The sequence below is a fragment of the Bombina bombina genome, chromosome 3 (assembly GCF_027579735.1).
Source record: "Bombina bombina isolate aBomBom1 chromosome 3, aBomBom1.pri, whole genome shotgun sequence".
NCBI lineage: Eukaryota > Metazoa > Chordata > Amphibia > Anura > Bombinatoridae > Bombina > Bombina bombina.
Genome location: NC_069501.1, coordinates 74,643,610 through 74,655,941, shown reverse-complemented (window position 1 = coordinate 74,655,941; position 12,332 = coordinate 74,643,610). Strand labels below are relative to the sequence as shown.

At 38.5% G+C, this 12,332-nt stretch overlaps 1 protein-coding gene across 5 annotated transcripts in view; it reads right to left on the bottom strand.

Moving 5' to 3' along the window:
* Positions 1-12,332, bottom strand: part of LOC128652886 (nectin-1) — a 478,741-nt gene that overhangs the window by 205,769 nt on the left and 260,640 nt on the right. The window lies entirely within an intron of this gene.

The window sequence follows — 12,332 nt, the reverse complement described above, 5'->3', positions numbered from 1 at the left end:
TCACCCATCACACAATCCCTCTATTAGTCATTACTCAGGACAATCATCATGAGTATTTACGATTTGATGTACTTCCTTCCCCACTCTTTCCCATAGTTTTAGGTATGCAGTGGATAAGACTACACGAGCCTAACATAGAGTGGAAAACATTAAAACTCACATTAGATTCCACACATTGCCGTAAGTTGTGTTATAATGACATACATACTCTACATTGTGCAGAAGAAACTACAGTTATCCCTAGGGTTTATGCTGAATATGCAGAAGTCTTCAGCAAAAGAGAGGCTGAGAGCTTACCTCCGCATCGGAGTTACGATTGTCCCATTGATTTAATACCGGGATCTAGCGTCCCATATGGACATCTATACCCATTGAGCCAGCCCGAATTAAGTCATTTAAAGTCCTATCTTGATGATAATTTGAAGAAGGGGTTTATCAGAAATTCTGTCTCCCCTGCCGGAGCCGGCATGTTCTTTGTGACGAACAAAGATCAGACTTTAAGGCCAATTATTGACTATAGGGAGCTTAATAAAATTACTGTGAAGAATCGTTACCCTCTCCCCCTAATCCCTGAACTTATAGAGCGTTTACATCAAGCTAAGATCTACACGAAGCTCGATCTCAGGGGGGCTTACAACCTCATACGCATAAGAGAGGGAGATGAGTGGTTGACAGCATTTAGAACGAGATATGGGTTATATGAGTATTTGGTAATGCCTTTTGGTCTGTGTAACGCTCCGGCAACGTTCCAGCATTTTGTCAATGATGTTTTCAGGGATCTTCTTGACATATGTGTGATAGTTTATCTCAATGACATTTTAATATACTCCCAAAACTTGGAGGATCACATTAAACACGTCACATGGGTATTATAAAGATTACAAATACATCGATTATATGCCAAGGCAGAAAAATGCCTTTTCCATACAGAAAAGATCTCCTTTTTGGGATATGATATATCCCCAGAGGGAATACAGATGCAGGATAACAAGGTGGAAGCGGTAAAAGATTGGCCAACACCTTCTAACCGTAAGGAGCTTCAACGCTTCCTCGGGTTTAGTAACTATTATAGGAAATTTATCAAAGGTTATTCCGCTATCGCTAAACCCCTAACTGCCCTTACGGGCTGCACAACACCCTTTTTGTGGAATCCATCAGCGGCTCAAGCCTTTCTCACATTGAAAACTGCGTTCACCTCTGCTCCGATACTCCGACATCCAAATCCGGAGTTGCAATACTTTTTAGAAGTGGATTCTTCAGATTACGCTTTAGGTTCAGTTTTATCCCAGAGAGAAGACTTGAATCATCCTCTTCATCCAGTAGCATTTTATTCTAAAGTTATGTCTCCTCCGGAGATCAACTACCCAATAGGAGAGAAAGAGTTGTTATCCATAAAAAGATCATTTGAGCATTGGAGACATCTTTTAGAAGGAACACGATTACCCATCATAGTATATACAGATCATAAAAATCTGGAATTTCTCCAAAGGAACAAGACACTCTCTGCCAGACAGGTTCGCTGGAGTCTATATTTCAGCAGATTCCATTTTCAGATCATATACAGACCCGCTTCAAGGAATGGTAAGGCTGACGCCTTATCCCGGAAGGACCCAAAGCCAGTAAATGACCACAATCCAAAGGAAATCATACCACATGATAGATACATTGGTATCACTTCAACTTTCGCCTCTAAACTCAAAGAGGCTTTGGTTCAAGACTTGGATACTCCATCACAACTCCATACCGCTTCAGATGGGATAGGATACATCAAAGACAAGATTTATGTACCCCAGACTCTAAGACAGGAGTTAATCAAGGAACACCACGACTCTCCTCTTTCTGGCCATCCAGGAATTTCCAGGACGAAGGATTTGATAGCAAGGAACTATTGGTGGCCTAAGATGAACATGAGTATCAAGGAATACATACAAGATTGTACAATCTGTACCACATCGAAATCAGAAAGAAGACCCCCATATGGGTTATTGATGCCTATACAAGTTCCTGATAAACCATGGACCCACCTGGGCATGGATTTTATAGTCGAATTGCCTCTCTCACTTGGAATGAACACGATATTGGTAGTTGTTGATTTGATGACAAAAATGGCCCATTTCATCCCATATCGGAAGCTTCCAACCTCCGCAGAAACAGCCCAGTTATTTATAGATAATGTTCTGAAACTTCATGGCATACCAACCATTCTGACCACCGACAGGGGGACTCAGTTTACCTCCAGGTTTTGGAGGAATCTATGTCAGAAACTACAAATAAACCATAGGTACACCACAGCTTATCACCCACAGACGAACGGCCAAACAGAGCGTCTGAATCAATGGCTAGAACAGTACATTAGATCCTATTGTGCATTCCACCAAGAAGACTGGATGAATTATTTATCAACCGCTGAGTTTGCATACAACAACACACTCAACTCTTCATCTCGAATGACTCCCTTCTATGCCAACTATGGGTTCCATCCAAAAATGTCCTTTCTCACAACCACCAGTTCTCCAAGTCCCAAAATTGATGATATAGCTGATAGGATGACACAAAATTTGCAATTACTCCAAAAACATTTGCAATCTGCTCAAAATGCCCAGAAAAAATATTATGATCTGAGAAGAAGACCACCACCTCAATACGTAGTCGGTGACTGGGTATGGCTTTCGACCAAAAATTTGAGATTGCAAATCCCAAGCAAAAAATTAGCCAGTCTGTTCATAGGCCCGTTTCAGATTATACGAATCATCAATCAAAATGCAGTAGCACTTCAATTACCTCCCTCTCTGGCCATCCACTCCACTTTCCACGTTTCTCTGATCAAACCAGCTTCCTCCTCCGGCACACAGATTTTACCACCCAAGCCACCGATTCTGGATGCAGAAGAATACGAAGTGAAAGAATTACTTGATTCTCGGATTACTAAAGGTGAACTCCAGTACCTTGTCCGATGGAAGGGTTATCCACCAGATGAGGATACCTGGGAACCATCATCTCACGTGAATGCTCCAAGACTTGTTGCTCAGTTCCACAGGAGGAACCCTGATCGCCCCAGGCTGCAAGCCTTGGGAAGGCTTGCCTGAAGGGGGGGTCATGTCAGAACTCATCTCTCCACCTTAACTGTCTGACATCTGATATTCTGTAATTCCACCTTAACTACGAAGCCGCACCTTTTTAACTTACTTAAACCTTTTCCTGAGGGCAGACAGGTGCTTAGTTAATGAGTTTGGTAGCTGAGCTAACACTGCATATTGTGCTCTTTGGATTACCCTTTTGTTACAACAGGATTTAATTCTGAATATCGTTTTGAACTTTTATATTGCTTGTGCAAATCTTTCTTCACTCTTGAAACTACCTGCTTCACTGGATCACTAATTACTATCAGCGCAGCTCCTCAGTTCTAACCGTTCACACGCTGCCTGAGGATTTCTCTTCTGTCCTAATCTGACAGATCAGCTGTTACAACGGATAGCTAAAGTCCACTCTCTGGTAAGAGTGAAACTGTGACTGAATGGTTCCTTGTTATTTAAACTCCTACCTGAATTATTTAACCCCTTGGGTTCCTGTTTTCTCTAACAGCTGATTCTGTAAGAGACTGCTCCAGGTTTTAACCTGTGTCACTCTGTTCTTTTCAAGATATATTAAATCACTCCAAGCCATACGCTTCTCTTCTACATATGATAAGCAGGTGCTGAGTGAAACATTCCATCTAGATCTGCAGTTGAAGATCCATATACAATTAACTTGCTATACTTCCTGTCAGTTACTTACACTGAGCCACTGATGGCCGAGGAGCGGACTGAAGTGCTAGGCAAGAATTGAAAATCTTTGATTTCCTGACTTTTGTCAGAAAAATATTCATTGATAGGGAATCTATTATGGTTCCCAAGAAGGATAGCCTTGTATTTGGAACTAAGAAGCTGTTTTCCAAATTTACCTTCCATCCGTGGGATCGTAGGAAAGATAACAACATTTCCGTGTGGGACCTTGCTTGTTGAAAGGATGGCACCTGGACCAGGATGTCGTCTAGATAGGGCGCCACTGCAATGCCCGTAATCAGAGCACCGCCAACAGGGATCCCAGAACCTTTGAGAAAATTCTGGGAGCTGTGGCAAGACCGAAAGGAAGAGCCACGAATTGGAAGTGTTTGTCTAGAAAAGAAAATGTTAGAAACTTGTGATGATCCCTGTGAATGGGAACATGCAGGTACGCGTCCTTTAAATCCACTGTTGTCATAAATTGACCCTCCTGGACCAAAGGAAGAATGGAACGAATATTTTCCATTTTGAAGGAATGTACTCTGAGAAAAAAATTTAAAATCTTGTTGAGATCTAAAATTGGTTTGAAGGTTTCCTCTTTTTTGGGAACCACGAACAGATTGGAATAAAACCCCAGACCCCATCCCTGTATCGGAACAGAAACTATCACTCAAAGGTCGGATAGGTCTCCTACACAGTGTAAGAACGCCTCTCTTTTTGTCTGGTCTACAGATAATCTTGAAAGCAGAAACCTGCCTCTGGGAGGAAAACTTTTGAACTCTAGTTTGTATCCCTGGGACACTATGTCTACTGCCCAGGGATCCTGAACATCTCGAACCCTAGCCTGAGTGAAGAAGGAAAGTCTGCCCCCTACAAGATCCGGTCCCAGATCGGGGGCAGGTGCTTCATGCTGTCTTTGATTCAACAGCAAGCTTCTTGGATTGCTTTCCCTTATTCCAAGACTGATTGGGTCTCCAGGAAGTTTTAGACTGATCTTGCTTGGAAGAGGAAGTGGAAGAATTTCCCTTGAAATTTCAAAAGGAACAAAAATTACTCTGATGTCCCTTTTGCTTGTTTCTCTTATCCTGAGGGAGGTGACCCTTTCCTCCCGTAATATCAGAGATTATTTCCGTCAAGCCCGGTCCAAACAAGGTCTTTCCCTTGTAAAGAATCGCTAAAAGTCTAGACTTAGATGACACATCCGCAGACCAAGGTTTTAACCATAAGGCTCTGCGGGCTAGTACAGCAAAACCTGAAATCTTGGCTCCCAGTTTAATAACCTGTAGGGATGCATCAGTTTTAAAGGAATTAGCCAACTTAAGGGCTTTTATCCTATCCTGGATCTCATCAAGGGGAGTGTCTGTCCCAATGGCATCAGACAACGCATCAAACCAATATACCGCCGCACTAGTGACGGTAGCAATCCACACAGCAGGTTGCCATTGTAAACCTTGGTGTACATACATCTTCTTGAGTAACCCCTCTAATTTTTTGTCCATAGGATCTTTAAAGGCACAACTGTCCTCTATGGGAAGCTGCAGCATAAACTGAACATTATCATTAGACTCCTGAACAGCATCCATCTTAGAAAATGTTGGCTCAGAAAAAAGTCTCTCTCTGTAATTTAAGGTTCTCTCAATACATGAGGAACAAAATGGGATTGGTGGTTCCACATTGGCATCAAAACATAATGAACAAGTGACATTTTGCAGGGCCTCTTGATCCATTCTGACTCTCAATGTTTTGCAGGGCCTCTTGATCCATTCTGACTCACAATGATCAAATTATAAAGTAAAATTTTTAAATTCTTTAATAAAAAATTAAAGCAGAAAAAACGTTACCGTCTCTTTAAATTTAAAACGTTACTTTTTTTTACTTTTACAGCAAGGTTTTTATACTAACGATACAAAAATCTTTTCCCCAGATGGCCTCTACACCTCAGCTTAGCTCTGCTGAGGTGTCTACCTGTCCTGCTGTACCGGAGGAAACCCCTGAATTAGATAGTAATCCGGACCCATCTTTTTCTATTTACTTGCAGAGTACGTAGTAGATCTTTAACAAGCTACTGCGTAGGAAGTTATCCGGAAGCGCAGCGTGAGAAAAGGTGCGCAACTGCCGCCTCAGCTAAGTCCCGCCCACCGTGGGCGTCTTAAACAGTAATCTCTAGGTCTGTAAAAATGTCCGCCAGGAGCAGAGAACACCACACAGAGAAAGAGCCTTAAAACACCTCCCGGTCGGTAAACAGTCTCTTAGAGGCAACCGCCGGAAGAAGTGAATCACACACGATTAGCCCTGAACTCCTCAGCCCCGTAGTAGCCCCAGTGCCTGACTTAAGGTATTTGTCCCCACGCATTTAAAGAGGAAGCTTGCAATAAATGAGTTTAAAATAAAGTGATCCAAGACAAGCGAAAGACCAGGCAGGACTGCAAGGCATTGCATGAAATCAGGTGCGTGCTTTATTGGAAACAGCTTAAAAAACATCCATAACAGAGCCTGACAGCTCCAAGACAAAGTGTCTTACGCGTTTCGGCTTAGATTAGCCTTACTTATAGACATATCTATGACCCGGAACTACCGGCTTAAATAGCTGGTGCTCAGGGTGATAGATTAATTGCAGCTGTCAGTGTAAATTTGATTCAACATCTCAAGACTGGTAATGGGCATAGATTGAATGATTGTTGCTACAAACTTTATGGGGACAATAGAGGTAATATATTATGCAATAAGAACTAGTACAATCATGAGTGAATACAAAAATGAGCCTTATTTGACATAACTACTAACCTATACTGGAACTCTTGGCACTAACTCTGTTAGCTGAAATATTGTGGGTTCAATTGTCTGACTCATATGTTAAGCTGAAAATAAAAATATATATGGCATGTCAGTGTTATGGAAGCGGACAACTTATACACAATTTGGAAAAATAATAAAAAGAATAAACAGTAAGTGGGTTTGCAGGCTTCAGGCTAAAATAAAGTGCCCAAACTTTTTCTCCTTTTCAAGAATCTTTTACTAACACCTAACTTTACCACTTCCTTGCTCTAACATAGGCAAAGAGAATGACTGAGGTGGGAGGGAAAGGAGGTGATATTTAACAGCTTTGCTGTGGTGCTCTTTGCCACTTCCTGCTGGGCACGAGAGATATTCCCATTAGTAATTAGATGATCCGTGGACTCATCGTGTCATTAGAGAGAAAATTAAAAACTATTGCTTCACCTATCCGGGCCTGGCAGAAAATATTCCTAATGTTGGAAACTAAATTTGAGATTTCAAAATATTTAACAATAGATGGTAATGTTGATTTCCCAGAAGGCCTTATCAGTATATGGCCGGGCTATAATACAATATATTTAATAATTATTCTTTAAAACAAACCCCCAATAAAATGCATATACAAAACAATTAAAATTAATATAAATTCCTGCATTATTTTTATTAGTTAAATTTATAAACACATTGAATTATATTTATAGAAAACCAGATTACGAATCAAACTATACAAGCTTAAACTGTTACAATATACTTTATCATAAAAATATATCTTTACAATTTACCTTATTCATAATAATCGCATTAAAATACCACAATAAAATACCAGAATCTTCTGTTATTAACCAATAAATCTAGTTCAATGCTCAATATGGATTACCAACTCACTATGCTTAATTAATAACTACCAGGGATATAATCACAATAATTAGTTTATATACAGTTCTGAAAGAGTTCACTATAATAACTGACTTATAAATCTGGAGTATAAAACCCTGTCTAGAAAATAAATTATTTAGTAATAATGACTAGTTAAGACTACACAGGACTATAAAAAACAAGCTTAAAATACTAATTGTGCCCTTTTAAAATTACTAACTGCAATTTAGTTATAATTACCAAATACCTTTGATTTAAATATTATATATAATTATATATATATATATATATATATATATATATATATATATATATATAGTTATAAATCGCGTATACTTTACAAAAAAATAACCAAATCGATATTTAAGCTTCCAGAACTTCTTGTTTCACCTCATATAAATAAGGGTATTGCAATATGGATAATAAAAGGTAGAACACTTTTGCTTATAGTGACTGTGCTCCAAAGCAGCGAAATTATCAGTAAAAAGTTCAGCAAATAGTCAGCCTCTTGTATGAGGTTATACCACGTGATAATCCCCTCCCTTTATTATTCTAATCATCGGTGAAATGATATGCCCTCGGAGCTTGTCTCTGATTCACCCTTGGATCTGAACATCTCATAGGTTATTTTGGGAAACGCCTCCCTGAGTAGCCATTTATCTTTAGGCTGTGATACCATCCCTGGTCTATAGGTGGCAGCAGACCCAGCTAGCATATCTCTAAAAAAAAAAAGGGAGGAATTATCAGGTTCTGTGTCTGATGCCTCAGAATCAGATAAATCCTCTTCATTAGAAGACACTTCAGTATTTTTTGGTCAGTGCATATATTAATAGATAAAGGTAACATCGGAGCTGACTTTTTTCATTTATTTGAATGCGGTAGTGCTGTCATATCCTTCTCAATGGTGGTAGCAACACATTTTTTCATTAAAGGGGGTACACCATCTGGATCCATCTGTAAAGAAGAAACAGTAGGTGCATTTGTACATATAGAAACATCATTAGATTGATCAGTACGCAATAAAAAAATCTAAGCATGAACCACATAAATGAGCTGAAGAAGCTACTTCAGTTGTTTAACAATAGGCACACTTAGCTATTGAAGAAAGGTATTCAGCTGGCTCAGTTCCTATGGTAACTTCAGGGACAGGATGTTGCTGCTTCATTATGGCAATAAAACATAAATAAATGAAATTTTGCAATAATATACTACTATAATCCCCCAATTTTATAGCAAGCTTTGAGGAATGAGAAAAGATTGCCTTTAAATATTTTATTAAAGCAACTCATCCCGAGAATAGGACGACAAAAGAAGGAATGCCTTTAAACACAAAAACTCAATTTTAGGAAAATTATCAGAGAGTGATTGTTAAAATTTAACTTTTATTAATACACAAATAGATAAAAAGACAGCTTCAAAACAAATAAATGTCCTGGAAACTGCCCACACACAAGGACAAGTTAAAAACACTTCCACAGTGGTATATGTGAATAATAGCTCATCTTATATAAATTCTAGTGGTCACAAAATGGTTGATTACTATTTATACGTTAAACTAATTCCATTGTATATCCAGAGAAAAGTACTTATATAATTCGTTGTAATTATTATTATGCAAAAATGTGTTTTTCTCTCTGTATATCTGGTAGCATTCTTCACATACCAGTAGATTTTACCAGTTGTACATCGTTATTTGTTTGGCAGTCAATTTAAGTATTAAGAATATACTATAACTCAGGAGATGTGGAACTATTAACCTAGCGCTGTTAAGTCTATTTTCGTGCTATTTGTTTGGCAGGTATACTTATACAGCACTTATAGTGAGACGTTAACTAATAGGTCCAGCAAAATTATAAATAACTAGGTATACTAGTGTTGTCACAAAATTGTAGATATTATGAAAATAAATGTAGTATTAACCTTAATGAAAGTTATGAGGAAGCGACAGTGAAACGTGACCGCGTTAGGGGGCAGTTTGTTTCTATTTTTAATTTACTCTACAATGGTTATTTAAACTTTTAATTAACAGCCTCATCTCCTAATAGAACAATCTTGTGGTCTTAAAGCCTTTGGCTCTGTGATATACTTATAGTATTTAGCCTTAAAACAGTTACTCTGGGTAAGCAATTTGTGCTACCACTAGTATATCTAGATATTAAGAATAACTGCTTGACCTATTTAACAGCACACTATAGGTGTAATAGAATTAGCTTGGTAAAACAAGAAGCGATGGTTAAACTTGTAAATTCAGCCAGTATGCGAATTGTGCTACCGGATTTATAGAAATAATTCAATACCGCTCCTTAACATTATAACGCATAACTCCTATTTAGGTTAAGCAATATTTACTATTATTATATCTAGCAATCTGTGCTTAACACATAACTTTCATTAAGGTTAATACTACATTTATTATCATAATATCTACAATTTTGTGATAATACCAGTATACTTAGATATTAAGAATAACTGCTTGACCTATTATCTAACAGCACACTACAGACGTAGTAGAATTAGCCTGTTATAACAAGTAGCGATGGTTAACTTAAAATTAGCCGGTAAGGCGAATTGTGCTACCGGATTTATATAAATAATTTTAATACCGCTCCTTGACATTATGATGCATAATTCCTAGTCAGGCTAAGGCTATATTTACTACCACTATAACCGGCAATCTATGTTATCATACCTAGATATTCAGAATAACACTTGACCTATCAATATACGGCACATTGCTAATGCTGCAGTAGAGTGCTTTTTTTAAAAAAGTAGCGGTGTATAACTTGTAAACACAGATGGCATGCGAATTTTGCCATCAGTGATACAGAGATAATTAAATACCACTTGTTGACTTTTTGAGCATAACTCTTATTAAGGTTAAGACTACATTTATCATCAAAATATCTACAATTTTGTGACAATACTAGTATACCTAGTTATTTATAATTTTGCTGGACCTATTAGTTAACGTCTCACTGTAAGTGCTGTATAAGTATACCTGCCAAACAAATAGCGATGTACAACTGGTAAAATCTACTGGTATGTGAAGAATGCTACCAGATATACAGAGAGAAAAACACATTTTTGCATAATAATAATTACAATGAATGATATAAGTACTTTTCTCTGGATATACAAAGGAATTACTTTAACATATAAATAGTAATCAACCATTTTGTGACCACTAGAATTTATATAAAATGAGCTATTATTTGTATTGTTCTTGTGTAGTCACTCAAATTAGTGTCTTACCAAGGAATAACTCAGAGAACACAGATCTGCATCTAGTCACTAACTGTTTATTATCCTAACTGAACTTGTTACCATATATGGTAGAAACACCAACAGCCAATCAACATTCTGTATGCAAATTGACAGACACATCACATGACATGTTAATAACATTACATCTCCCTTATGAAATTTTAGAATATCACATTTATATTTTATATTATAGGTCCAGAATGTTTCTAGGTTTTATCATACGACCAGAACGTGTGAATTGAAAACCTGCTGTGCATGTTTCAGTGTTGTCAGAGTCTTCTTTCAGTTGTTCTGGGATTGCAGGTGTTTTTGTGGCTGTGCTGGGGTTCTCAAGGGTTGGCTCATGTGCTTCTAGTTGCAATTCTTTAGTTTCCATCAGGTGTCGTCGGTTGCGACGGAGAACTTGATCATCGCTGGTGCGGATGAGGTAAGATTTGTATGTGTCTGCAGGCTGCAGAATAGTGGCAGGCACCCATTGGCCACTGGCATGCTGAAAACGAATAGTATTTTCTTGTGTCAATGTGGACAAAGGCTGTGCAGTGTGATTATAGTAATGTCTTTGTTTAGCTTGTTTATGTTCTCTTTTGGCACGCACACATTTTTGATCAACTACCTGAGGCTGCAGTTGTAGGCAGGATAGAACGTAGACGTCTAACTCATGAGCAGTTGTGAGGGAGACTTGAATCCATCCACAGGGGTATTCCTGTGTTCCAGCAGGCTGAGGTACGGGTCCTTTCCTTCAGCTTTTGCTTTGTTTAGTATGGTCTTTGCTGTTTGCACTGTCTTTACTGCAAGACCATTGCTTTGTGGATGGTGGGGACTGGATGTTACATGTGCAAAGTCCCAATGAACTGCAAAGTTTTCAAAATCACCTGATTTATATTGCGGACCATTATCTGAAATTACCTTTTCAGGTATATCATGTCTTGCAAATATAGCCTTTAGCTTATCGATTATGGTCGCTGATGTGGTTGAGTGGAGTCTTTCCAATTCAAAAAAATCTGCCGTAGTAATCAACAGCGATTAAGTAGTCCTGACCATTCCACATAAAAAGATCTGTTGCAATGATTTGCCATAGACGCTCTGGAATCTGATGAGAGATCATGGGCTCTTTAGGGTTAGACTTTCGGTGTTCTAGGCTGGTAGGGCATTTTTCAACCATATCCTCAATTTGTATGTTCATTCCTGGTCAAAATAATATGTCTCTGGCCCTTTGCTTACTCCTCTCAATTCCCATATGCCCGGTGTGTATACGCTCTAGCATGTTTGGCCTCAGCACACCTGGGATAATGATTTTCTCGCCTTTGAATAGGATCCCTTCAATCTCTGAAATTTCATCTCTGTGATTCCAGTATTCAACAATGCTAGGAGGACATATTTTCCTTACGTTAGGCCACCCAGATTTGATTATGTTTTTCAGCATAATGAGTTGAGGATCCTGTTCTGTAGCTGTTTGAATGTCAGTCAGTTTCCTGTCACTAATAGGGAGATTGGTTATGACTGTGTGAATCTGTGCATCCATTCCTTCATTCAGTGATTCGAGTCTGTATGGTATAGATTTCCTGGACAGGGTGTCGGCTATTGGAATATCTTTTCCTGAACAATGTACTATTTCAAAGGCGTGGCAGTGCAGCTGCAAGGGGTTTCTTCATTATG